Source organism: Hipposideros armiger, unplaced genomic scaffold (genome assembly GCF_001890085.2).
Source record: "Hipposideros armiger isolate ML-2016 unplaced genomic scaffold, ASM189008v1 scaffold_45, whole genome shotgun sequence".
In the NCBI taxonomy this organism is placed as follows: Eukaryota; Metazoa; Chordata; class Mammalia; order Chiroptera; family Hipposideridae; genus Hipposideros; species Hipposideros armiger.
In genome coordinates this window covers 4,324,795-4,352,500 of record NW_017731395.1, presented here as the reverse complement: position 1 = coordinate 4,352,500, position 27,706 = coordinate 4,324,795, and the positions used below count along the sequence as shown (strand labels likewise).

The 27,706-nt window shown below is 36.7% G+C and overlaps 1 protein-coding gene across 8 annotated transcripts in view; it reads right to left on the bottom strand.

Annotated features, from left to right (window-relative positions):
* DISP1 (dispatched RND transporter family member 1) overlaps window positions 1–27,706 on the bottom strand; it is a 172,960-nt gene that overhangs the window by 120,828 nt on the left and 24,426 nt on the right. For 2 of the 8 annotated variants that reach the window (XM_019639618.1, XM_019639624.1), the window contains exon 2: window positions 23,744–23,884. The gene's annotated coding sequence lies outside the window, so the exon portion shown is untranslated. Of the gene's footprint in view, window positions 1–1,646; window positions 1,751–8,647; window positions 8,679–23,743; window positions 23,885–27,706 lie in introns of those variants that run through there. The other 6 variants (XM_019639616.1, XM_019639615.1, XM_019639617.1 and 3 more) reach the window with 6 other exon arrangements.

Genomic DNA, 27,706 nt, shown 5'->3' with positions numbered 1-27,706 from the left:
CAACGTCCTCCACAACTAGACTGAAGAACAAAAGGACAGCAACTTGTCTGTTCCCCTTCCCCCAATTCCCCAGCACTGTTCCCATTCCCCCAATTCCCCAATAAAAATCTTTAAAATAAAAAAGAAATTCTCAAAGAATGATGAAGACGTATCAAAAGGGCAGAGGAGCAGTTTGTAGAGGCCACCACAGGCCAAATCTGGTATAATTCAAGCATCAAAATAATTAATGACAGCAATGGAATACAACTCCTTGAACAAAATAAAAATCTATGCATTCAAATTAATACGAATTAAAAATGAAGAAGAAAAGGAAGCTCTTCCTTGGAGCATAATGTCAATTAATAAATATGGAAGGATTGGAATGATGGATGCTACAACTACGGGGTGAAAGTTTGATGAGGAACAAGACATGTACAGTTTCAAAGCATCTCCCACAGATTACATATTAACTGCAAAGGAAAAACAACAATGTTACAGTGGAAAACCTGCTGGATACAATTGAAGCAAGTAATAAATCAGTAACATTTGTACAGACTGATATCATGTGCCTACTGATAGGATGTACTGAGAAGGGCACAATATTCCTTCTATGGGTTTCCTTCCAAAACCACAAAACCTCCATCTAATCACGAGGACACATTAGACAAACAGAAATTGAGGGTATTCTACAAAATACCTGACCTCTACTCTTCAAAATATGTTAAGGTTAAGAAAGAAAAAGAAATGAGACTAATGAGACATGAAAATTAAATGGAATGTGTGATCTTGGATTGGATACTAGACTGAGAAAAAGTAGCTATAAAAGATATTATTGAGATAATGGACAAATTTGAATATGGACTAGAAAACAGATTATATTAAGGTTAAATTTCTAGATTTTGAAAGTGTACTGTATTTTGTTATAAGAGAACGTTCTTCTGAGGAACTACGTACTAAGGCATTGAATTTAAAGTTGAAGGGGCACAATGTCTGCAACTTAATCTTATTGGTTCAAAAAAACATTATGCATATATAAAAATTTAAAACTTAGTAAACAATTGGCAAATCTCAGTAAACAGTACGTATGGGATTTCCTTGTATTAATTGTGTAACTGTTCTTTAAGTTTGAAATATCAAAATTAAGCTATAACTAAAACATTAATTTGTTTTAAATGCAGTCATTCAGTTAAGATTTTACTCTATGTCAGACAGTGGACAAAAGTGAGTAGACACAGATTCCTATCCTTGAGGACATCCCAGCCTTGTTCTATTATTTTTATAACACGAATTATAATAAACATAAAAACATACTGTCCGTCCACTTCAAAATTCTGTCCCAAAATGGCAAATGGCATCAATGGACACCTTGTGGTAGGAAATAGTGGCTTTCCATGATACTAACTTGGAAATTATAGGGGCAAATTCCTAATGCATTCTTATTTTTCCTTAATACCCTACTCTACGCCTGCCCTCCATTGTATTATGTCCATCATCAACCTCTTATCTATACAAGCTCCGAAACAAAGCCTAGTTATGTCAGTGTGGTAAAGGCCCAGATCTCCAATTGCTGGAATTTGAGGCCCATTATCACTGGCTTCTCGTGGGAAAAAGGCCAGCCCTGCCTTTAAGTTCAGGAGAAGAAAATTAAAAACAGTGAGCAGCCATACCTGGATTAGTGATGAGTGACAGCAACACAGCTTGGAACTATTAGTTTCATCTGGGCCGGAAGGAATCTCGGTGGAGGAATTTTTGGCTGCAGCTCTGCTATCTGCTAAGAATTTTGAAAATTAAACACTTATCCACTAAAAGTGGAATGTGCAGATCACAGTAACGTGTAGGCAGTTTCAGCCAAAGGTTTCTATGAGCTCTAATAACTACATGTCAGAATAAAGTTTTCAATTTTTCCATTTGAACTCAATGAAAAATAAATGACAGTTGATGGGGCTCAAAATATTCACATGTTGGAACTGCCAAGCAAAATAATTCAATATCTTTTTGAACAGAAAAGTCTTCCCCCCCCCTGCCCCGGACATATTTTTCAAAATATTAAATGTCCTGTTAGTTTAGCTCTCTTCTCCCAGCAGCTGCATTCTCTTTTTGAAACTGGAGAATGAGGGTTTGCCTTTCCTGTAATTGGAGCAAAATTCCAGTCACATTAGGTAGGAAGCATTCAAATCACATACCTTTCCAGCTTATAAATTAGGGTACTCTTAATAGTATGTGAAATTTGAATTAGTCAACAGAATATCTTCGAAACGTAGGGAAAAAAACATGTTTTGCAATAAAAATGTTTTGAAACATGTTTTGAAAAAAAAAATTTTACACTGCAAAATTAAACTAGTCATCTCTTGAAATTTTGTTTTGTGAAGCATGGACCTTAGCAACCAAAGGCGATTAATTGTGAAAATGAGAATGCCCTGGCATAATGAGGACTTAGTCCTTGACTTAAGAGGTATGGTGACAAGGATTTACCTGCTGGTACACAGTAACGATTTCCATGTGCTAATCCTATAAAGGTTAAGGCTCGTTATGAGCTAAAATACGTTGCTTTCTGAATAGTTCAGTGTGTTGGTTACTTCCAAATATATTCTTCTTAATGAGGATAATACAGTTTTCCATTCAGTTAGAAGATTTAAGAACATAAATTTCAGGGCTTTCAAATATTAATTGTTTAAATCTATCACTGCTAACAGATCGTATATGGCTCCCACAGTATGGAACTCAAGTGTTATATTTCTTTTCCCTACTTTCCTTTCTACGTGAGGGCTGTGCGATAGCAGGGCAGAGGAGGAATGGTAGAAGGAGAAAAGAATAGGAGAGCCCAGGTGAAAAGGTCCTGTGAGCCTCTTTGTCCATACACAAGGAAATCCTTAAGAGATGGTACACAAACACACTCACTCTGGAAGGTTCTATGACAAAGAAGCAGGCATTCATTTATTGTTTTCAAGTTCTTTCTTTGCTTTGTATCTAGTAGTAGCTCCCTAGTTAAGGGAAAGTGGGGTGGCCAGAGACCTCTCCCTTCTTCACAAACCTGCTCCCACTAGTACCTTGAGGGGTCCTCGGGAGGGGCCCCTAAGCTCCCCAGATAAGTCTGAACAGCCTCAGTTCCCCAGGACACAAACAGAACTGTTAACACTCTATAGAGAAGCCACTCTCCGAGTCCCTAAATCTTGTTCATCACAAGCCAGCTGAGTATTCCCATTTATTTCAACATTCAGGTTTCCAAACAGTCTCTTGGGTAGGCATAATATTAGCCCAATTGAAAAAAAAAAAGGAAAACAATGAATTAGAAAATTTAGGCTTGACAATAGCATTCTCCTCTGCTCAACTAAAAGGAGGGCCCTGCAGCCCTCCACTTCCTCTCCTGAAAGAATGAAAGATCAGAGTAGACTGGTAGTGGCCAAGCTGTATTCCCAGAATTCAGCGGTGTCTCCAACAGGGTTCTAGGGCATCAGCTGTTACGTATGATTCAGCCTTGCTGAGCCAGGGAAACACGGAGTTATGAAAAACAGCGTTCTTCTGGTTGAACTCCCCGTATAGGCTGTGGCCAACGCCTCTTGCAGGTACATCTATATATTTTCATTTCCAGAGCAAATTTTACATTTCAAGGTACAGTAATCTTTGGATGATCAGAGCTTCTTTTCTGAAGAGCCACAAATTATGGCCTGCTACCAACTTCAATATTAAAACACAGAAAACAAATTAATCAAGGGCTCTCTTCAGGCCCTATCCATTTCTTTGCACTTGTCACTCTTTGTATATGAACACAAACACACACACACACACACACACACACACGCACACACACACAAAATGCGTGTGTGTGTGTGTGTGTGTGTGTGTGTATTTCTCAAGGGCAAGGATCTTAAGTGTCATGTTCACGATTGTGTACCCAGAGCCTAGTACATGCTAGACACTCAGCTCACTTTTGTTAAATATGTATATGGCATTGTATTAGCTCAGCTCCAAACACTAAGCCAGGATGGGTCACCACTATTTTTTTAAAAGGGGGTGGGGGAGGTTGTGTTTGTTAATTTGGTTTGATCACTCCCCCGGGGAATCCAGGCCCTTGAGTATGGGCGTTTTATTTTTGAGGTCAGAATTTTTATCAGTGCAGAGATGAAAGAAGTGGTATTTTCAAAGGAATATTTTTCTTCCCTAGACTTTTACACATGATAAGATGTGTGAAGAATGTGTTTCTTGTGTATCTTCTTCTCTGAGAGGAGTTCTAAATTTTTCAGGCTGTCAAGATGATTCAAGTGAATGAAGATTTTAGTTAAGAGAACAGCTTTGGCTCTTTGGCCAACTAGAAAAAAAATACACGAAAAGTCTACATTACTGTTTTGTTACAGTTGACATGCCTGCCTTCAAAGGCTTAAAAGAAATCCAAAAGGCTGTCAATCTGGAATTTTCTTCTAACGAATTTATAACTAATTCCAAATACATTGTTTTTTTCACTGGACAGTTAAGTTTCTAAAATACTGAATGCTTTGTTTCCAAGTTGGCTTGGGCGTATCATACAAAAATGGAAAAGATATTAAAATGAGAACTATCTACTTTGTTTTAAATGGAGATGGCCATTTGTCATGAATATCTGAAATGGGGAAAATAACTTTATGCAATGCATAATGTTGTTTCTCTAAAACCACTAAAATTTTTGAAACCAAAGTTGTTGCACGCAAATATTAAAGCACAACACAGTAATGCAACAGTTAATGAGTTCCTTTATGGTGCCAATCTCATGCACTCTCTGAGGACAGACAGGACAGTGATGAACACCTTTCCATGTCCACAGAGGTCCCCTAATCAATGAGGCAACTGGTAAAGAGGCCCAACAAATCACCTGGGAGGGAAGGAGGGACATCCATGGAGCAATGGGTCTTAACCTCCGCCAATTCGTGAAAGCCTCTGAAATCCGGGTAAAGAACTATGGAAACTTTCCCTTAAAAAATGCATCTTTATAAAATGTTGTGTACAATTCCAGGGGTTCTTTAGGGTTCCAAAGAGCATCCAAAGACCTCAGGTTAAGAGCCCCTGAAGCTAAGATACAGGCCTATGAAGGAAAAAAGAAATATGGCCACTGGGCCTGTCAGAGAAAATAATAGAAATTGGGAAATTTAAAAAGATGATAAAAACTTGGGGTAAAGTGGGAGAAAACACAAAGTTTTAACTTAAGACAGACAGAAAAAGTGAACAACAAGGGAGCTAGTGAAGTAGAGAAAAGTGGGAAGACTGGAAAACCAGAGAAAAGGTAAAACTAAGAGTAAACGAGGAGAAAAGAAACATGGTGGACCAATGCAAGGGGCGCATGTCGGCTTACATTGAAGCTTACTGCCAGCATTTACTAAGTGTTGCTCGTGCGCTGATAACATGCTAAGCATTTTTTATGTATTTACTTACTTAAATCTCAAAACTTGAGGAGATCTATCTTATACATTTCACAGCTCAAGAAACTGAAGCACAGAACGATTAAGAATACTGGTCAACAGACTAGTAAGTGACAGAGCTTGGATTTAAACAGGGACCTGCTGTTTGACCCCCAAGCCAGCCTCTGAGCCTTCACAGCAGTGCCTACTACACAACCTGTTTTCCTGGCACTCGGGGAGGCATCTCTAGACCTCCCGTATTTGAACTCCTCTTGAAGACAATTTTCCAATAACGAAAAGTGACGCTGGAACACATTATCTTTCTGAAAAGACGCTGTACCAGAATCTAAATCACACTCTCATCAAGATCTGAAACTGTCAGAATTTTCGCCTTTATTTTTCCAGCTTTATAGAGATATAATTGACACATAACATTGTGTGCATGCTTTTCCTTCCAAATGAAATTTTAATGTATGTTTCTAATTTTTGAAATTCCTAATTCTACTTATCAAAATACTTTGTACGCATTAAAATATTATCAAAAATGTAGTAGAAATGTGGCCTGTAACCGTCCACTTATGTTTGAATACCCGCTAAGGTACTTTGAGTCACACAGCTCCCTTCCATGATACATGTTTGTCAGCTTGGTTGCCAGCTGCCTCACTTTAGTTATTTTTAACAATACTGTTTTGTTAAAGCTGCCTTCCCAAATCAAGGATATTTTTGTAGCGACAATGGTCTTGAAAGGTTTATGTTATACAGATTTGGTCCATTGCATCTCAGTATGGTTTTGATTTAGAGGGCCTTTTTGGTATGAATACTAGGTTTACAAGTAATTTCATTCTTCTCAGGGTTTCAGTAATTGGTATTTTTCACATGGTTACCAAGCAGAAAAAGAGAGCATATGCTTCAAAGCTGGGGTGCCCCTGACAATGTGTTTCTCTTTTATAAGTGAATGGTTAAAATCATCTTGTCACAGGTGCAGAACATATATAGAACACATGCTTGGATTTTAAAATGCATCAATTTGATTGTATAAAAATACAAAGTAATTACATGATTTTAGTCACAGAACTAGAGGAAGCATTCAGAGAAAACAGTATTAGTACAAGGTACTGAAAGTGCCATTGTTTTGTTAATATGTAGCATATATGTATTCACTATTCAGGATTAAACATGGAGTACACTGAGTTAACATCTTTAAAAGCGGAAAATATACAGAAGAAGCATTCCAAAAATGTGGCTTTCTGCCTTCTTTGTGATTGGTATTATACAAGGATTTACGGGAAGGGGTGGAGGGGCCAATAAGTACTTTGAGATATAGTTCCTGGGAAGTTAGCATAAAAACGTTATTTAAATATTCTCATCATCCCATCCATATGTTTCGGAAAATGTCTCAGTGAATGTGTGCTGCTTGATTTAAATATTTCCACATCAGCAGAAGGCAACTAAAAACACTGGTGTATATATACATATATATTAGCACTTGCCACACTGTTTGCATTTGTTTGTTTATGTGTCTGTATCCCCAACTAGCTGTGAGCTGCTCAAGGTAGATATTGTGTCTTATTCTCTGCCCAGTGCCCGGCACACTGAGGTGCTCAATAAATATTTGTAAATGAAATAAGTCATAGTCTCTGCCTACGAAGAGGCTATAATCGAGAACACCTGTAATTTTAAATAACTAAACTTCATCTAATCCTGGTTGCATTTTTAAATGTAATGTATCTATATATAAAGAATATGAGCTCTTGCCATTTTATAAGCACAGTACAAAAATTAGGTCTAGATTTTTATGGGAAAAAAAGATATGCCAGTACTTCTTCCTATACTCTTTACCTTTGTTTTCTTTATTTTTGCAATTTACCCCTTATTGTTTTAAAAATTGATTCCTTTTGATGATAATAAAGGCTAATGTGGGTTGACTACTTTACACTATATGGTTGGCACTAATCATTTTATATGCATTTTTAATTTAATGCTCACAAGTACCCGATGAGGTAATATTACACTGCACTACTATCAGGCATGCAATGAAAAAAACAGATACATGCAACATAAGAATACAGAAACAGAGCAATGTAAACAGGATCCAATGGAGATGGCATTTCACATCAATGTAATAAAGATGGATTAGCCACTATTAACATTGGAATAACTGGTTATCCATTTAGAAAAGTAAAATATAATTAGGTTCTAAAATAACCCCCAAATAAATCTAAGATGGATTAAAGATTAAAACGTCAAAAATAAAACAAAATGTAAAAAAAGTATTATATCGGCCGGCCGAGTGGCTCAGTTGGTTAAGAGCTCGCTCAAGAGTTTGAGCTCTGAGCAACGGTGGTTTGATTCCTGGCCCGAGCTGAGCTGCCAACAGGGCAGGATGGCTTAGCTAAAAAAAAAAAAAAGTATTATAAAAAACATTTTTATGAACTTAGCATGTGACATGAAAGCCAGAAACAAAAAAAAAAGAGATACTGACAAAATTTACTGCTCTCAAGTTTAAAATTCTATATGGCGCCTTCCTTCCTTCAGTTTTTACCCACCCAATGGAATAATTGAGCCCAAATTCATTAGGAAGACCTTCCTCCCTCTCCTTTCTTTTTCATCCTTTTTCCATTTCTAGGAGCTGGGCAGAGGCTGTTGGAGAGAGGGGAGTTTGGCAAGACCTGGAGCAAAAATTTGGTCCATTGTAACCAGAAGATTTGTTATATACAAGGGAACTGAGCAAATAAGTAAATGCATTGAGTTAACGGGAGTCAATAAGGTTTTAGTTTTATTAGTCATAGTATATCACTATGGAAAGAGGAAGCCTTAGGGGAAAAAAACAGAATATTGGATTACAATTAGAGATATAGGTATGAACTTATCATTTATATAGATGGATATAGAAATACAGATATGTATGATATACATGTATATATAATATATATATGCCTGTGTGCATACACACACATACGTTTTATATATAACTTCCCAGCTCTGTCCACTGATAGGACCTAAAAGCAATGAGGCCTCAGCCGCAGTAAGCACACCTGAGCATCTAGACCTGTTTCTAAATACCATTCCCCACTGAAAAGAAACAGAGCTCCTTAGAGACATGCCTGGGGACAGGGCTTGAGTAGGGAAAGTATGAGCTGAGTTTAGGACATCTTGTTATGACAGAACATAAGAAAGTGCTCAAACAACCATAGGGACATGTCAAAAGGACACAGGACTCAGCTTGAAGCAGCCCATTTTCACTGGCCATGCTGGGATAATTTGAGCATCAAAATAACTAAAGATAAAAGAATCTTACTTACATGAAAAGCATGACAGGAGATGTCTGCATATCTAGACAAAGAATGAAAGAATATCCTTATTAGAGGTTATGTTGCGATGGAAACAGGAGAGAAATACAGTAGAAACCATTTCGGGGCTTTTTTGTTTTTTTAAAGATCATTCTTTTATATAGCATATTACAGTAGCTTCACTATACAACTACAGTACTGTGAAGCTGTAAAAACCACCACAATGGACCCTACATATATAACAACACTGTAAATCGGTTATAGTGGGTTAACGAAAAACAAGTTTTCACTAAGAATATGGCCATGCCCCAACTTGTGTGCACGCGGACAAGGACTAAATGTCCTGCTATCACGTAAGTCAACAGTGTGAAAGCAAACTCTTCTCCTTTCATCATAAATCTTTTCCTTGTCCTATGTCCCAGTCCTGGTCACAGATCATGCTATTTCCTGGAACCATAAGCCTTAGCCTCATCTCTACTCCCCATCCAATTCATTCTATCTCTAAAACGCCATCAAATCTACCCTCTTCCCTGCTCTCTCCATATGGGTGACTGCTGTCCTAGCTTGGATCATTATCTACCATTATCTACCATTATCAGCCATCTATCTTTTCACCTTTCACTGCAGCCTCTACACTGTCGCTAAAGTTGTCTCCATGTTCAAACATTTTCAATGGGTTTCTACTGATTACACACAAAAAACTCATACTCAATATATACAAAAATTAACTTGAAATGGATTACAGACCTAAAAGAGCTAAAAACGATAAAATTTCTAGAGGAAAATCTAGGAGGAAATCTTTAAGACCTTAGGCTGAGCCAAGATTTCTTAGACAAGGTACAATAAGCACAAACCATGTAAGAATAATTGATAAGTTAAACTTCATCAAAATAAAAAGTCATATGCTCAAAAAACACCACCAAGAAAATGAAAAGGTAAGCCATAGACCGGAGAAAATATTCACAATACATATATCCAACAAATGACTTGTGTTCAGAACATATAAAGCACTTTTATAATAATACAATAACAAGAAGACAACCCAATTTAAAAACGGGCAAAAGATTTGAATAGACATTTCATAAAAGAAGCTATATGCATGGAAAATGAGCACATGAAAACATACAAATCCAAACCAAATGAGATACCACTACACGTCCACCAGAACGGCTAAAGTTAAAAAGACTAACAACACCGAGCATTGAAGAGGTTGAAGAGCATCTGGAACGTTCATATGGTGTTGATGTGAAGATGAAACAGTAAAACTATTTGGCAGTTTCTCATCAAGTTAAACATAAACTTACTATAGGATCCTGCAATTCAACTCCTGAGGATGAGCCCAAAAGATATGAAGACATTAATAATATAAAGACGTGTACATAAGTGGGAGCTTTATTCATAAAAAAAACAAATAAAAAAACTGGAAGCAACCCAAATGTCCATCACCGGAAGACAGATAAATGTGTTGTGGTCTATTCACACAAAGGAATAGTACTCAACAATCAGAAGGAAAAACGACTCATACATACAACATGGATGAAACCGAGAAATACCATGCTGAGCAACAGAAGCCAGACACAGAAGAGGACACGATGTGTGACGCCATTTGTAGTGACAGAAGCAGAGCAGTGGTTGCCTGGGGCTGGGGTGTGGAGGGGGCAGGGAAGGCCTTAGAGAGTGAGCATACAAGGGAGCTTTTTAGGTGATGGAAATGTTCCGTGTCTTGACTGTGCTGGTGGTTGCATGGCTGTATAGATTTGTCGAACACCTAAAACTATACATGTAAAACGGGTTCATTTTACTGCACCCGAATTACATCTCAATAAAGTTAATTTTACAAGAAAATCAAATTGAGAGGCTCAAAAATGTTCCTTCAGCACTGGCTACCGCAGTCACACAATGTTTCTGATACTTCCCCCCGCCCCTCTCCCTTCATGCTATTTAGGATAACGATATTTGGCCATCTGCAAATTTTGTCCGGAAGCGCAAAGTTTAGATGCAAATCATTAGTTGTCCTTCATAGGAGTCATCCTGCTTCAACAGCCTTCAAAATTATTTTTTGTAACGCTTTAAACAAGATTTGTACATAAAAAATTTCACTGCAGTACTTTTCACAAAATCCAAGAATGGAAACGACTTAATTTGGATAATAAATTGTAAAATAAAATATATGCACACATCACATGTATGCTTGTATTTGCATAAAATTTCTGGAAGAAACAGATAGCAGCTGTGGCCTCCAAGCAGAGGGAGTGAGTGACTGAAAGACAAGACACAGGCTAGGCTTCATATCTTTAAACCTTTTTAATTCTGTACCACATGTATATAGTCTCTACTAAAAAAAGTAACCTGGAATAGATATAAGCTATTACCCATAAAACACAGTGGTGTTTGTCATAATTAGAAAATGAACTTAGCTTTACAGGTTCCCAGCTCTATTGCACCTTTGAACAGTGCTGGAAATTGGCACTTAGCCCTTAAACTCTCCTGATATATCATTCATTGTACTTGTTACCTATACTTCTTCATCATCATACAAAGGATGTTTTGATTTTATTAGTCATAGTATATCATTGTTTATATCATTGGACATGCTTTCCAAACACATCTACCCGCCTTCTATTTTCTTCCTGAGGAACACTCACGACTCTTATTTCTACACACAAACCACCAGCAGAGTCAGGAAAAATCAGAAGGCAACACTCGCCCCAAACAACAGAATCAAGAAACAAGAGAAAATTACAGAAGTATCACTAGGTTGATTTAAAAAATTATTCAAACCTATTTGGAGTTAATGACACTTTATTATATGAGCCAGATTCTACCATGTGGATCTAGAACAAAATAAATAATAAACAAAAACAAAGAGAAAAGAATAAACTAAAAATTAAAATTTTATTTTTCATCAAAGTAAATTTTTGAAATTAAATATTAAGCTGGTCGGATACCAACACTTAAAATATATTTTCAAAATAGTCTATGAATTAAACCTGACAAATATACACTTTGCTTAAGTAAAAATAGTAGCTATTCAATCAAGGACACTGACTAGTTGCTGAAAATTCAATTTCACTGTAAATTATTCTGAATATTAAAGCATGTCAAGTGAGTCATACATTTCCAAACATTATTTCCCAAAACATATTTCCACCCAAATAGCTGTATATCACAGAGTAGGAATCAAGTAAAGAATGAGCCTTCGAAATTATCTTGCTACGGAATTGTCATTAAACTACCTAATTGAGGTCCAGATAAAGTCAAAACACACAAATATGCATACAAAAACAAACCGATTCACAATGATAATAAAAATAATTCAAAGTAATCTAAACATATCGTTCAAATAACCAGAAACTCATAAAGCGCTGTGTTAAGAATTGTTTGTTGTCCCAATTTGTGTAACACTGTAAATCTACATATTTCAATAACACTTATTGAAAACACATCTAATAGCAATGTAATTTTTAGGTGTCTTATCTTATATTAAAAGATTATACAAATTAAAACAACTATGAATAAAACATACTTAGCCTGAGATTTTAAAAAAAAATTCTTGCAAGCAATATCTATGGTTAAATGTCGAAACACACATATAAACCATTAGATTGTACTTACTATCAATCTAAGTATTGTCATGAAGCACAGAATTAATTTCGAACTGACATACAACATTATTTAATACTGAACTGCCTTCCTTTTGCATTTACCACAAACAAAGGAAATTAGTTTGAGTGTTTTTAAAAGAAAAATTCTCTATGCCAAGTTCTGTTGCCCAGCCAAACAACAAATGAGAATCTTAAGTAAAGAGTTTACCTTTTTATTCTCTAGGTTATAGAAAGTCATTATTTTACCTTCATAGATAAATGATAATTAGCAGTTTTCTTGAAATGTCCAAAAAGCTGAAGCATCCCATTTTAAGTCAGGTCAATTAGCCATAAACCCTAAATATTGAGTTTGAAGTTTTAATTATTATCCAGATATCCCCATCCTTCCTTAGATTAAAAACACCTCTTTCATGGTTTACAACTAAAATAAAGCAATTGTTGTGCACACTGGGGAGTTATTCTAAACTGTTTCACTACATCTTAAACTACTCACTTAGAAATACAATTATCAATACAAATCCCATTGTAATTGCTTCATTCTGTTTCGTTGCCACATGGCACAGCACCATATACTGTAGTTTTTGCATTCTGAAAAACTCAGTGTCTTACATAGAAACAGCTTTGAAAATTGGCTCACGGCCTATTTGCAATTGATACTGTAGCTTAAATACCTTTCCAGCAAAGTTACACTAACTTCAAAATATTCTGGGATCAGCCATTAAAATGTTTTTGTTTCGGTTAGAACACTAATGAGCACCAAATGTTAGAATTTGTTTTAACGATCTAATACATCCAGGATTTTCTTAAAAGGAAAGGCTGGATCAGTTATCCATTATATAACGAAAGGCAGATTAGTTGGTACCGATATAGATAATACTTGAAAGATTTAATACTTAAGTGTAAAATCAAGCATTAAAGAAGTTAAATTCAGAAAGCCTGCTCAATTAACCATTGTATTTTTTCCCTATAAAAATACCAAACTCCTAGTGTCTCAGCTACACTTGAAAGCCTCCTTCCCTTCATTCCTTGCATAAGTCATTTAATCTTCACCTTGAGTTCCCCATTCCTACACAATGAGTGATACCACTATGCTTTACTATATTTTCTTATGCTGCAAAGGAACATAAAGTATCAAAGGAATAAAAAGCAGTTAGTGGAAATCTTAACACATCAGGTCTATTAAACCCTGGTAAGAATCACTGATGTGACAAGATTTGAAGAAACAAATGTGTACATGCTATTTTAAATATACAAAAACAAAGTGTAGAGAATGGGCTATTGGGGATCTATTCTAGAGAAGAACACTTAGCATGTAAAAAGGCAGCATTCCAAGGACAACTGCAACTCCACAGGGATCTCTCCTAGCCCCAACACAACACCTCCACAGGGGTGCAATAGCCCCGTATCTTCAGTGGCAACCGTGACTGTGACACCGTTTACCTGCTTTTGCTGCTGACTCTTCTGTGCACCTGCTTTCAGGCTCCACCCCCATCTATCTGTCTGCGTTGCTGCAACCTCACCTTTCCTTTCCAGCATCGTTTCATTTTTCTCTTTCTCATATTTTAATTGCTACTGTGATTTGACACTTGGCCTTCAATTTGAACTTCTTCAGAACTCAACGAGCATGTACATTTCCTTTTGGTTTATCAATTATTAATCACTCCTTTTAGCTGTCATAGTCAAGTCTTTGCTTCTTGTTATTTTTTATCACTGTTCAAAAGAAATTTTTTTCCTTTATCATTAGATTTGCCTTATTTCCATGCTTCGTCCTACTCTCAATTAGGATAAAGCTCACTAAATAACTAAGGTTTTATGAAGCAAATCATATTAAGAATTTGCAATAGATTAATCTATAAAAAAATGGCTCAGCAAATAGTGTATGTAAGAGTCACGTAATAAAATCTAAAACACTTTTTGAAAATGTTTTAAAATAATCTGAAATATTTCAGAAGTACCTATATATTTGCACCTGAGCTAACTATAAGTCACTGTTATTTAAAGAATTTCCACCCAGAATCTTCCACTTGGGAATATTTTGTGAGTATAATTTTAGATAAAGTATTTACAATGATAAAATTGCATTTCTTTAAAAACCATTTTGTATTCTTTTATGCTATGTTGGATTTGCATAACTTCCCCAATTAGTTGGGATTAATGAAGTTTATCAATATATACCAAGTAGAGCAGTTAAAAGTATTTTTAAGTAATCTATATACGCAAGGTATTTTAGTATATAATCAATTCCAGGAAGATTCACTGCACCTTAAGCTTCTAACAACTTCTAAATGCTATTCCTAAAAATCCATTTGTCATGAATGAAATAATAATGGACTTTTGATGTGCTATTATTCAGGAACCTCACTAAAATACTGTCCTGTTCCACTGCTGTACTGCACAGCATTACTTTCCAAACAGTAGTCTGTGGAGTACAAAGGGCTTCAGATGGCCAACTGATACTAAGGGAAAAAATGGTTCTGAGTTCAAACAAATATAGGAAATGTTGACCTAAACAAAGCTAACTAAGGCAGTTTTGAATGCTGCAGGACTTGTTGGTGACATTAATATATTGCTATACCCTGCACCTCTTCAACACGTGTGTGTGGACACATGCGTCTGTGTGTGTTGCGAGGGGTGGCATTTATGCAATTGTTCCTGAGTTTATGATTACAAAACCATATTCTAGCAGATCATCTCCCAAAACTAGACTCTCATGGAACATACTTTGGAAAATCCTAGTATTTATAGAAAATGTCACTATTGGTTGCTTGTTTTTAACCTTTAACGTAAAGCAATTTATGCCAAACACTGTATTTGTAAAAGTACTATTATAGTTATTTGGGGCAAGAAGGAAGGCATAAAGGTTAACAAAATAAAAGTAGTTATTGTTGTTACTCTAAAACAGTAACCCCTGAAAAAACAAACAGTCCACATTTCACATTATTGCTGTAGCTCCATTTGAATACAACACGATTCTTTTATTTTTTAATGACAGGTTTTGTCTAAGAGATGCCACAGTGAATTTAGACATTTCATATTTGAAAATTCAGGCTATTGGGGGACTTTAAACCAACAAAGTACTAAGAAATGTCCCAAAAGGCTTTAAAGAAAGGCTGCATATAGCCATAAATAAAATGTGAATTAAGGGCCTTGATTTGTGAAATACTGAGCTCACACTAGACTAGAGCTTGACTCTTCAGAACTCTTTCCTAGATCACAGAACTGGACAAGGAAAAGAAACCCTTCAATTCCTCAGGTACCTAGACAATCAGAAGACCAAGGGCATCACTGGGCTCCAAGGTCACTAGGCACCTGGCCAAGATGTCAAAACTGAGACACAGCTAGATGTCTAGGAGTCCAAGTCTCCTGGTTCCCAAGGCTCTCATTTGCTCCCTGACACTTCAGAGACGTTTCAGACAGAAAGAAGGCTTCGCCCGTGCCACCAGACAGTTCCCCAACGGTCACACATACACATACCATTACCCTTGAAGTAATGCCCATTTACCACCATACTTTGTCCATATAAATATCAATAGGCATATTTCAAATATGCTTACTTTAGATACAACTTGAAACAATACAGCATACTCATTATATAGCTTGATGATAGAAGTACAGTGAATATTACTGCTAAGATTTTCTATTTTAACAAAACTTACAATAAATAATAAGACAGTATGGGCAGTCTTCTGGGGAGATGGAAGTAATTTTTAGAGCTGTTATTTGTTATAATAGAAATAAAAGACTGCCTAGTATAGCGGTTAAGCACACACTGTGGAGCCCAGCAATGGATCCCAATCCCAGCCGAGACACTTACTAGCCGGATAACTGGGTAAGTTACCTAAGCTGTCTGTGCCTCAGTTTCCTCATGTAAATGGAATAATAACCATCTTATAAGGCTTTTATGAGGATAACATGACTTATGGAGAACAGTACCAGGCACACAGTAAGCACTATATAAATGTTTGCGAAATATATCTTTATTTATATGTTATGTTATTACAAAAGAAGATTACTAGAGCGTGAGCTCTGAGCAACAGGGTCGCCGGTTCAATTCCCACATGGGCCAATGAGCTGCGCTTGCACTGAGCTGCTGCTGAGCTGCCAACAGGTGGCAGGATGGCTCAGCTGGTGAGAGCACGTGCTCCTAACAACAAGGTTGCCGGTTCGACTCCCAAATGGGATGGTGGGTTAGGCCCACCCGCAACTAAGATTGAACACGGCACCGTGAGCTGAACTGCCACAAGCTGCCAACAGGCAGCCGGATGGCAACTGGACTTGGAGCTGAGCTAGCTGCACACTCCACAACTAAGACTGAAGGACAACTTGGCTGTTCCCCTTCCCTAATTCTCCAACACTGTTCCCCTTCCCCAACTCCCCAATAAAAAATTTTTAAAAGAAAGAAAACTACTTAAAGCTTAGTAAAGCTTTTAAAAGGAAAGAGTGAAACATCTAGGGAAAGCAAATGAAACATTATATTCATAAAAGAAAGATTTATAGATGCTATCTATCCAAATTCAGAAATTGGTACATATTCATTGATTTAGTCATTCACTCATTCAAACATTTATTAATAGCTTTATATATGCCCAGCATTGTACTAGGTGCTAGATTCACAAAAGTAAATAGGATGAAATCTTTGACCCGAGATGAATAAGATACTCTGCTTGCTTTTGCGTGTACTACTGGGTTGTCAGAAAAGTCATGACGCATGTTTGCAACAGATGGCACTAGTTCATTTTTGGAAGTACTAGAGTCATTTGCATCTATGGTATTGCTATGTCATTTGACAGCTGACAGTTCTAGCTTAATCCAAAAAGAAAAAATTTGAGCGATTTGGTTGAGTTTTGGAGATTTTACAACAAGTTGAAGATGGAAGACCAAACTGCATTTTTGCCATATTTTATTGTTTTACTTCCATGAAGGGAAGAACGCGCGTCAAGCTTGTGAAAAGTTGCATAGAGTTTACGGTGACAATGCTCTACAAGAACGTCAGTGCCAACGATGGTTCACGAAATTCCGTGCTGGTGATTTTGATCTGAACGACACTCCTCGGTCAGGGAGGCCCACCGAGGTTGATGATGACAAAATAAAGGCATTGATCGAGTCAAACCCACGTTACACGACACGAGAGATTGCAGAAACATTGAACATCCATCATTCAAGTGTTCACAACCACCTGAAGAAACTCGGATACGTAAGCAAGCTCGATATTTGGGTTCCGCATGAACTCAAAGAAGTTCATTTGACGGTGTGTATAAACATCTGCAATATGCTCATTAAACATGAGGAAAACGATCCTTTTTGAAGCGACTGATAACTGGTGATGAGAAGTGGATTGTTTCCAACAATGTGGTGCACACACGGTCTTGGTCCTGACGTGATGATTCGCCTCAAACGACATCGAAAGCAGACATTCATCAGAGGAAGGTTATGCTCTCAGTGTGGTGGGGTTTTAAAGGTGTTGTGTTTTTCGAGCTCCTACCAAGGAACCAAACAATGAATTCGAATGTGTACTGTCGGCAATTGGACAGTTTGAACGAATCCATCATCCAGAAACCTCCAGAACTTGTAAACTGTAAAGGAGTTGTGTTCCATTGCGACAACGCGAGACCACACATAAGTTTGATCACACGTCAAAAATTATTGGAGCTTGGATGGGATGTGTTGCCACACCCACCATACTCACCTGACCTTGTGCCATCAGATTTCCACTTGTCTTGCTCTCTTCAAAACTCCTTGCATGGTATAACGTTCAATTCAGATGAGGCTGTAAATCAGCACCTTGTTCAGTTTTCACAAGTAAAGACAGGTCCTTCTATGAATGAGGAATTATGAAGCTCACTGAAAGATGGCAAAAAGGTTATCGAACAAAATGGGCAATATATCATTGATTGATCTTTGTTCTTTATATAAATAAATGACCTTTGAAAAACATAGACCAAATACGTCATGACTTTTCCAAAGACCCAATAGTAACTTAAAATAAGGTATATGTGTAGAGTATTTAACTAAATGGCATAACTATGTGCAGAAATGTGGTTTTGTCATTGTAATCTTTTTTTAAGAACCCTTCTAAATATACCACAAATAAAAGCTGTATATGCCTGGTGATATGGACGGACAAGCGTATCTAATCACATTTTCTCTTCACTCTTGTCTCAGAACTCAGTAGCTAATTAAAAAATGTTGGAACTGATAACCTGCCTTTGGGGGCTAAACTTAAAAGAAGCTAGTACTGTTTTGTTATCAAATAAGTTGATCGCTCTGAGAAAAACGAACAGGAGTAACTTGAAGCATGCGATTTGCCTCTTTTTTCTGAAGCGGATTTATGGTTGCTCTTGTAACCTCAAATTTCTATTCTGGGTAGGCTGATACTTTTCAACCTGCACCTGAGCATTATGATATAGGTATCTTCTTTCTAACTTGGTACTTAACTACCTCACCTTATAATCTCTAGCACTTTCATCTTCTAGCTAATAATGTTATTATGTATTCAGTAACCCTAAAACCATGCACACAAAACTTTAATCAATACAAATGAATGGCTAAATGGTACTTATAAGAAAACTTTTATTCAGAAATTTTAAAAAGCTTTAAGTCTATAATCCTTGTAAGAGCTGACAATAATTACCAAAATAATGCTCTCCCTTTGCACTGTCTTAGCAATTGAAATCAGCAGCATATTTCTAAATATTTAGGAAATGAGATAGTATAGTCTTAGAAAAAAAATCTCTCAAACTTCTAGAGTTCTCCATTCCTTGCTAGACTACTCCACTGGACAAAATTAGTTGTATGTGTTTGTAGAGATCAAAAGATACATAGAAACAAATGAGAATGAAAATACAATATATCAAAATTTGGGGGATACAGCCAAAGTGGGAAGTTTATATCATTACAGGACTATCTCAAGAAACAAGAAAAATCCCAAATAAACAACCTAACATTGCATCTTAAAGAGCCAGAAAAAGACAAATGAAGCCCAAAGTCAGCAGAAGGAAATAAATATATATGATTTTTTAAAATTTTAAATTGTGGTAAAATACATATACAAAATTTACCATCTTAAACCATTTTAAGTGTACAATTCAGTATTGTTAAATACATTCACACTGTGTACAACCAATGTCCAGAACTTTTTCATCTTGCAAAACTGAAGCTTTATACACATTAAACAATAGCTTCCCATTTCCCCGTTCCTCCAGTCTCTGGGCATCACTATTTTATCTTCTGTCTATGATTCTGACTGCTTTAGAAACCTCATATAAGTGGAATCATAACAGTATTTGCCTTTTCATGACTGATTTATTTCACTTAGCAAAATGTCTTCAAGGTTCCGTTCATGTTGTAACATGTGTCTGAATGTCCCTCCTTTTTAAAGATGAATAACATCCCACTGTGTGTATATACCACATTTTGTTTATTCATCCATCAATGGAACCTTGGGTTGCTCGTACCTTTTTGTTGTCAATAGTAATGCTGCTATGAATGAACATGTAAATTAAATGATACATCAAAAGTTCATATTACCAGAATTATTCAAATAATACATCGAAAGTTCATATTAACAGAATTATTCATATGAAAGGTAAGAAAAATATAAAGTCAAGGAAAATAAATTTATCACTTGGTTTTTTAATAAAGCGTGCTTTCAGTGAAATGATAGACAGAAAATAGCCAAAGCTCAGTTATTTATTTGAATTGTCACTAAGTTCTATTTCTTTCACAATTAGTTTTAAAAGTCTACCAGGTTAATTAAACAATAATTAATTTTGGTACCTAAAATTAATACATATCAAGAACTTATCATCCAGGAACTCCAGAAGTATTTTCCATAGTAAATACTCAAATCATTTTATAGAAAGCCTAAAATGATGCCTAATGTCTTTTCATGAAGCATCCTTATTATTGGGCTGTTGGGAAAGTCATGTCGCATTTTTCAACGAAAGACATAGAAAAAATACGTCATGACTTTTCCAACAACCCAAAATTTCATTGGCTGATTCACATTTTTCTCAAGCTCCATCTTTCAAAGAGAAAACATACTATACCTGTTTTTGACAAGCATTTAATCACAAATCAATGAAAGCTACTTAAAGGTTTAAAATATCAAGAATGAGGAACTATTAAGTCTTGTACAATAGTAAGTAAAAGCTTTTCTATTTAGACAAAGGTACTCACGAAATGAACATAATACACAGATGCACATGTCAGAGCACTTTCTTCATCTCCTAGTTAATAATATGTTATTATGTGTCAATAATCCTAAAACCTTAAATTATATGTTATAACATTCAGCTTCCATACCAAAGTGGCACAATTGTGGGGCATTAGATATGCTACCTTCTAGTGCCCCGCTTCTCAGAGCACCACTCCACAGTGCTATGTGGGCTTGGTCCTCAGTCACCGAATAATCCCTTCCTTTAAGAGGGTTCAAGGTTGTTTACTCTGCCGCCACTGGAAAAATAGGGCGTATGTACATGCACTGTCTCAAGAGAGATCCAAAAGTCATTGTTTCATTAAAAAGCCAAATTGCTAGACAAGTCTGAAGAGACGAGGCAATATTAACAGTAGTTTCTTAGAGTCAGACTGGGAGTAGTTAGAAAAAAAAGACTTCCTATTTTCATTTAACATCCCACAGGGGGGTTTTAAGGCAGTAAAACTATTCTGTGTGAAACTATAATGGTGGGTGTATGAATCATGCATTTGTCAAAATTCATAGAATTGTACAACACGAAGAGCAAATCCTAATGAAAACTATGGACTTTAGTTAATAATAATGTATTAACATGGGCTTATCAATTGTAACAAATGCATAATCTGCTGAAAGATGTCAAATAATTATGGAAACGGGGGTGAGGGGGCAAGATTGGGGGGGAGATATGGGAACTCTGTACTTGCCGCTCAGTTTTTCCACAAACCTAAAACTGCTCTACAAAATAAGTCTATTGCACAAAAAAAAGAAATCTGTAGTGATTTTTCAAATGACAAGTATAATAGGTATCCATCTCATAACACAGAAAAACAAATTTTAAAACTGCTAAGAACTCTAAATATTTTAATCACGCAATTAATTAATGCAGATTCGGGAGATGAAATCAATAGATGCCATGTAATTGCAGGGCTTTCTATTATTATCAGATATTTTGCCATTTAAAGTAAGTTAACATCCAGAATACAAAAATGCACAGTATGGAGGCACTAAGAGATAATGATTATCCTATATAGGTGGGTCCTGCTTTCCATTAGTATCTATCTACACATTAGATACTACACTAGAAGTATCTATACTCTAAATCACTGTTCCTCGCCTTTTTATTCATTATCATCTCCCTAAGGCGCCTTTTTAGACATTTATTCCCCAACCACGTTCACCCATGAAGTTTTAATGCCGCCAATATGCTCACTGTTCTTTTACTCGTGTTATTATGAAGTCGCCCTCCTACATAGACATTGTTTTCCTTGTCTCTATATGGGGAGAAGGCCACTTACCTGACAAGCGTGTCAGAATATAAGAACTCATGCAACATGCTTCTTAGCATGCCATCAATACATTGTAAGCAATTGATAAATTGTAGTAAGTTAACAACTATGATGAGAAGCACTTTTGTCCTTTTACAATAAGATGGCAATAGAAGAAATGGACTAAACTGTTCCATTTCTTAAAAAAAAAAAAATAAAAAGCTGGGCTATTTCTTTTTTAAAAGTCAAAACCACCACCTATTACTACTTGAAATGTGGTTCTTCCCAAGAGCAGGCTAAAATATAGATAGGTCATTCCTATCCTTCCACAAAGTCAAGTTCAATACGTGAGTGAATGAATGAATGAATTAATCAGTCAATCAATGAATTAAATAAATAGTCACTGAAATGACTTCATCCATTACTGATAAATTCCTTGAACTACTGAAATACAGCCACTTCCTATAATATGGTTGCTACCCACAATTGATGGAGCAGTGGGGACATGAGGTAGAGATGATACTAGAAGCGTTTCAGCTTTGTTCCGTCATGCTCTAGCCCTCTTATTATAAAGAAGAGAACTGTTACTCGGATTAATATACAGTGGGAAAAAACTCTATTAGCTTTCAGTAAAAGAAGCCAGTCAAAAGGTCTCATGCAACATGATTCCATTTATGTGAAGTGTCCAGAATGGTAAATCCATAAAGACAGAAAGCAAGTTCTTGGTTGCCTAGTGCTGAGCTGGGGAGGGGAGGGTGAGGAGCAGGATGCGGACTGACTGCTAGTGGATACGGCGTTCCTTTTGGGGGGTGTTAAACGTTTTCTAAAATTAGATGTGATGGTTGCAAAACTATTTGTGGCTATATTAAAAACCGCTGAACTGTACACTTACAATAGTAAATCTTTTATGCTATGTGAAATATATCTCAATAAAGCTCTAAAAATAATATATATAAACTTTGAGCACATGTTACAACTTTTTCTTTTTCATAAATGTCAGCAGTTAAAGCTACGGGACTTGGTTCTTTAAAAGGATTTAAGAAAAATAAGCCGGCAATATGACAACCTATTACAAAACTTCCTAAAAATAGAAATTGTATCAGCATCACCAAATAGTATCTACCCCTTAATGTAATAAATCAATAGTGCCTAGATTTATCTCAAAATCATCATCTCTCATTTCAGTGATATGATTAATGATTTATACACTTCTTTTAAAATGAAATTTCTGGCTAAAATGAGGATTGTTATGACTCAAAGAAATCCTATCCAAACTTGTTATCTATTATCCTACATGCTTGGATAGCTTTTATTTCTGGCAATACTGCTCACTAGGACACCCAAAACCCTTCTGTAGTGGATGTTATGGTCCATTGCCCAGAACTTGCTCCTAAGAACTCAATTCCCCAGCTACTCGGAATGTTGGCTACTGTTGGCTCACAGCCAAAACTCAGTCCAGAAACTGCCCTCACCCAAAGCCCCCCATTACTAGGAGGGAGGTGTAGTACTACTAGCCCCTGACATGCTGTATAACAGTTAAAATTTTCACCAGCACAGTAGTTCCTCCCCCCATGGTTTTGCTTTCCACAGTTTCAGTGACCTGTGGTCAACTACGGTCCAAATACATTAAATGGAAAATTTAAGAAATAAACATTTTATAAATTTTCAATTGCATGCCATTCTGGGTAGCGCGATGAAACTTCGAACCATCCCGCTCCATCCCACGGGACATGAACCATGCCTTTTCCCAGCAAACCACTCTGTCTGTATACACTATGTGCCTGATAGTCAGTAGCCATCCTGGATATCAGATCGACTATTGTAGAGTCTCAGTGCGTGTGTTCAAATCATCTTCATTTTACTTAATAATGGCCCCAAAAGGCAGGAGTAGTGAAGCCGGCACTTTGGATATGCCACAGAGAAGCTGTAAAGTGCCCCTTTAAGTGGAAAGGCGAGTACAGTACATAAGATATTTTGAGAGACCACAGTCACCTTTCATTACAGTATATTGTTTAAGTGATCTATTTTATTACAACAGGCATACCTCATTTTATTGTGCTCGCTTTACAGCTCTTCATAGATGTCATAGGTTTATTGTGGTGGGCTGGAGCTGGACGTGCATTATCTGTGAGGTGTGCGTGTAACAGGAAGATGGGAAGATGCAGCTGCGGAAATCTCCCAGACACTGGAGAGAAAGAAGAAAAAGAAAGAAGATAAAAATCCAGGAGATCCAATATTAGATTACAGAAATTCTAGAAGAGAAAAAGGAGCCCAAGAAATTAGCAAAGAGATAATACAAGAAAATTTCCCATCAACTCCAAGAAAAACAAGTTATAGAACAAAAATGTGATCATACTCACTGTGCCTCAGATATGAATGTTACATACTTATACCCCTGGCGACACTAACCAACACTTGTGATAACTACGATAAGGGAAGGAAGTTGAGGGGGGAGAAAGAACTGATAAGGAAGGTACAAAAGAGCTAAATCCTCATTGGTTTTACTAAAAAGTCAACAGATAGTGGCTAAAACTGAAAAAATTTTTAAATGGCATAATACTGAAAAATATGGAGGTAAATACCAGAAGAAACTGCTTAAAGAATTCAAAGTAGTCGTGTAGGGGGTTAACGACCCAGGATTGAGAAAAGGTGGGCCAAGGACCAATGTTTTTCATTACATACTTTTTGCCCCATTATTTGAGGTTTTAACATTAATTAACCTTTATGAGAAACATTTTATAACATTAAGTAACATGAAATATCTCTCCATATGTTTTGACATTCTTTGATGTCTTAATTAAATTGTAAGCTTTTCTCATGGGGTCCTCTTACCCATTTCTTATTTCTTTCTGGATAAACTATATTTTTGGTTACAATTACATACAACACTATAAAAATTTGTTTTGTAACTGGTTGTTGCTAGTTGGTTTATGTACTTTTTTATTTGAAAGAATACTTGCTTTTAATTTTCTTAAATCCACTGATAGTAGAAACCATTTTCATGATCTTTATATTTAGCATCGTGCCCCATCCACAGTAGGTAGAAATGAACTATTTAACCAATAATAGGTAACACTGACAGAGCACGGTGTGTCTCACACTAAACTAAGCAATTTATAATCTCTAGTCTTCACAAGACCTTTTTCTTAAATTGAGGTATAACTGACAAAACATTACATTAGTTTTAGGTGTACAACATAATGCTATTTGTATATATTGCAAAGTGATCACCACAATAAGCCTAGGTTAACATTCATCACCACACAGTTACAAATTTCTTTCTTCTGATGAGAATTTTCAAGATCCACTCTCCTAACTACTTTCAAATGTGCAACACCATATTATCAACTATAGTCGCCATGCTGCACATTACATCCCCAGGGCTTATTTATTTTAGAACTGGAAGTTTGTACCTTTTGACCCTTTTCACCCATTTTGCTCACCTGCCACCCCCTATCTCAGGCAACCACCAATCTGTTCTCTATATCCATGAGCTTGGTGGTTTTGTTTTGTTAGATTCCACGCGTAAGTGAGATCACTGGCATTTATCTTTTTCTGTCTGACTTGTTTCACTTAGCATAATGCCCTCCAGGTCCATCAGCATTGTCGCAAATGGCAAGAGTTCATTTGTTTTTATGGCTGAATAACATTTGTGAGTGCGCGCGCGTTTGTGTATCTCACATCTTCTTTATCCATTTATCTATCAATGGACATTTAGTTGTTTCCATGTTTTGGCTACTGTAAATAATGCTGCAATGAACATAGGGCTGCACATGTCTTTTTGAAATAATGTTTTCATTTCCTTTGGATAAATCCCCAAAAGTGGAATTACTGGGTCATAATGTAATTCTACTTTTAATTTTTTGAGGAACCTTAATACTGCTTTCCATAGTGGCTGTACCAATGTATATTTCTACCAACAGTGCTCAAGGGTTCCCTTTCTCCTTGTCCTCACCAACACTTGTTATTTTTTGCATTTTTGATGATAGCCATTCTAACAGGTGTGAGGTGATATCTCCTTGTAGTTTTGATTTGCATTTCGCTGACGATTAGTGATGTTGAGCATCTTTTCATGTAACTGTTAACCATCTCTGTGTCTTCTTTGGAAAAAAGTCTATTCAGATCCTCTGCCCATTTTTTAATCAGACTTTTTTTTTTTTTGCTATTGAGTTGTATGAGTTCTCTGTATATTTTGCATATTAACCTCTTATCAGATACATGATTTGCAATCTTTTCTCCCATTCAATAGGCAACCCACAACCTTTTAAGGAAGCATATAATTTAGGCAATGAGGTAGTCTGTAACAAACTAACAGCTGTAACAAAGAAATACAAAAATACAAGGGCTTCAATAAGACAGAAGTTTATTTCTCTCTCACGTAACAGTTCAAAGGGAAGTGAGTAATCTAGGGTGGGTAAACAGCTCTACCCCAGGAAACGGGGTAGCTCGCTGGTTCTGTCATCTTCATCATTTAGTGCCCATCTCTGGATCCAAGGCTGCTGCTTCATTTCCTGTCATTTCCCAGCCAAAGAGCAAACAAGGAAACGAGGACAACCAGGGCAAATGACTTTGTCTTTAAGACGACCCCAAAAGTTGCCCACATCTCTTCCTTTCACATCCCAAAGTCCCCAACTTAGTGCCAGGGCCCCGTGATGGTGCATCTAGCTGGGAAATACAGCTAGTTGGGTGGTCACGGGTTAGTTCACACTTGGGAATAGTAGTCCTCAAAAGAAGAAAGAAAAGAGTGGCTACAGGGATCCAGTTTGCAGTCTTTGTTTGTATTATCAAAGATAGAGGGTGGGAGATGACTCAGTGCAGAGTGAATATAACTGGTATATCCTATAGTCTACATGAGTCCAGTTTAGTTTGAGAAAACTATTAATTATGTTGTCAAGGACACAAATATAATGCAATAAAATTAAAGAATAAGTGACCCTTTCAAAATCTGAAAGTATCTATTTGTCAGTGAGGTTGCTTCTGACAACTGATACATATGCCTTTTGAGTTACTATATATAATGCAACGGAATATGGTATCTGCTCTCAGAAATCCATGAAAGAACATAATATATATTATGTTTCTAGTCTAAAAATAAATATTCAAACCCACATGACTGACAATATTTGGAATGCTCATATTATATCAATGGACCTTGTTGCCAATGATATATAAATAGTCACACATTAAGCCTAGATAAAAAAATAATACCCATCATGAACTGAGTCCCTACTGTGTACCTGGCACTGCACTAGCTACTTTACATATTTTATTACTTTTCATCCCAACAACTCTGCACGCTATTATTTTATGGTACAGGTGACTTTTAAGAAATGAACACTCAAAAAAATAATAAATAAAATAAAATAAAATAAAGAAATGAACACTCAGGGCCGGCCGAATGGCGCGTTGGTTAAGAGCTGGCTTGGGACACCAGAGGGCCCCGGTTCGGATCCCACATATGAGGGCCAGTGACACTGCCCTTTACAGCTAAGATGCTGAACAACAGCTCGACCTGGAGCTGGACTGCCATGAGTCACCCGCGATGGCGTAGGCTGCAGCCCCTGTGGCAGTGGGTTGCCATGGGCTACCATGTGTAGCCAGCAGCCAGCGTGAGCGGCCAGCAGCTGCAGTGAGCGGCCGTCCAGAATCCAGTGACTGATCTGCCTCGCCCGGGAAGAGCGCAATGATGGTGCCAACTTGGGCCAGTGAAGCAACATCCTCCACAACTAGACTGAAGAACAAAACGACAGCAACTTGTCTGTTCCCCTTCCCCCAATTCCCCAGCGCTGTCCCATCCCCCAATTCCCCAATAAAAATCTTTAAAAAACAAAAAAAGAAATGAACACTCAGAAGGAGTTGAGTAACTTGCCCAATATCACACAGTTCATGCAACAGAGCCAGGATAAGAGTCAAATATAATTCACTTTCAAAAAAACGAACTTGGGGGACATATTTAATTTAGCTCATTCAAGAGTCACAGGGGCATTGTCTTAAAATACAGTCTTCA